Source organism: Phaseolus vulgaris, chromosome 7, assembly GCF_051622355.1.
Source record: "Phaseolus vulgaris cultivar YP4 chromosome 7, ASM5162235v1, whole genome shotgun sequence".
In the NCBI taxonomy this organism is placed as follows: Eukaryota; Viridiplantae; Streptophyta; class Magnoliopsida; order Fabales; family Fabaceae; genus Phaseolus; species Phaseolus vulgaris.
The window spans coordinates 19,666,664-19,668,743 of NC_143504.1; positions in this window are offsets into that span (position 1 = coordinate 19,666,664).

Consider the following 2,080-nt stretch of genomic DNA (forward strand, 5'->3'; position numbering starts at 1 on the left):
CATAAGTGTTTCAATCAATTAATAGACCTTAGATTGCAAAAGAAGTATTGAACATATCCAAATACAATTTGAACACATGAAATGGTTTTTTAAAGGTATCATATGTGTTTGAATCAATTGATAGACCTTAGACTGTAAAAAATATATTAAACATATGAAAACACAATTTTAAACACATGAAATTGCTTTTCAAAGATATTCATAAGTGTTTCAATCAATTAATAGACTAAGATTGTAAAAGAAATGAAAACACAATTTTAACACATGAAATTGGTTTTCAAAGATATCATAAGTGTTTTCAATCAATTAATAGCGAAAAGAACAAGTTCCAAACATTTAGTTAAGTAATACGCTTGTTTTCAATAGTTAAGATTCTTTTAAACTATTATTATACAGAACATTCACTCTGTTATAGTTTCCTAGGTTATAAAACCTTAGATTGTAAATGAAAGAAGTATTAAACATATGAAAACAAAATTTTAACACATTAAATTGTTTATCAAAGATATCATAAGTGTTTCAATCAATTAATAGACCTTAGATTGCAAAAGAAGTATTGAACATATCAAAATACAATTTGAACACATGAAATGGTTTTTTAAAGGTATCATATGTGTTTGAATCAATTGATAGACCTTAGACTGTAAAAAATATATTAAACATATGAAAACACAATTTTAAACACATGAAATTGCTTTTCAAAGATATTCATAAGTGTTTCAATCAATTAATAGACTAAGATTGTAAAAGAAATGAAAACACAATTTTAACACATGAAATTGGTTTTCAAAGATATCATAAGTGTTTTCAATCAATTAATAGCGAAAAGAACAAGTTCCAAACATTTAGTTAAGTAATACGCTTGTTTTCAATAGTTAAGATTCTTTTAAACTATTATTATACAGAACATTCACTCTGTTATAGTTTCCTAGGTTATAAAACCTTAGATTGTAAATGAAAGAAGTATTAAACATATGAAAACAAAATTTTAACACATTAAATTGTTTTTCAAAGATATCATAACTGTTTCAATCAATTAATAGACCTTAGATTGCAAAAGTAGTATTGAACATATCAAAAATACAATTTGAACACACGAAATGGTTTTTTAAAGGTATCATATGTGTTTGAATCAATTAATAGACCTTAGACTGTAAAAAATATATTAAACATATGAAAACACAATTTTAAACACATGAAATTGCTTTTCAAAGATATTCATAAGTGTTTCAATCAATTAATAGACTAAGATTGTAAAAGAAATGAAAACACAATTTTAACACATGAAATTGGTTTTCAAAGATATCATAAGTGTTTGCAATCAATTAATAGCGAAAAGAACAAGTTCCAAACATTTAGTTAAGTAATACGCTTGTTTTCAATAGTTAAGATTCTTTTAAACTATTATTATACAGAACATTCACTCTGTTATAGTTTCCTAGGTTATAAAACCTTAGATTGTAAATGAAAGAAGTATTAAACATATGAAAACAAAATTTTAACACATTAAATTGTTTTTCAAAGATATCATAACTGTTTCAATCAATTAATAGACCTTAGATTGCAAAAGAAGTATTGAACATATCCAAATACAATTTGAACACATGAAATGGTTTTTTAAAGGTATCATATGTGTTTGAATCAATTAATAGACCTTAGACTGTAAAAAATATATTAAACATATGAAAACACAATTTTAAACACATGAAATTGCTTTTCAAAGATATTCATAAGTGTTTCAATCAATTAATAGACTAAGATTGTAAAAGAAATGAAAACACAATTTTAACACATGAAATTGGTTTTCAAAGATATCATAAGTGTTTGCAATCAATTAATAGCGAAAAGAACAAGTTCCAAACATTTAGTTAAGTAATACGCTTGTTTTCAATAGTTAAGATTCTTTTAAACTATTATTATACAGAACATTCACTCTGTTATAGTTTCCTAGGTTATAAAACCTTAGATTGTAAATGAAAGAAGTATTAAACATATGAAAACAAAATTTTAACACATTAAATTGTTTATCAAAGATATCATAAGTGTTTCAATCAATTAATAGACCTTAGATTGCAAAAGA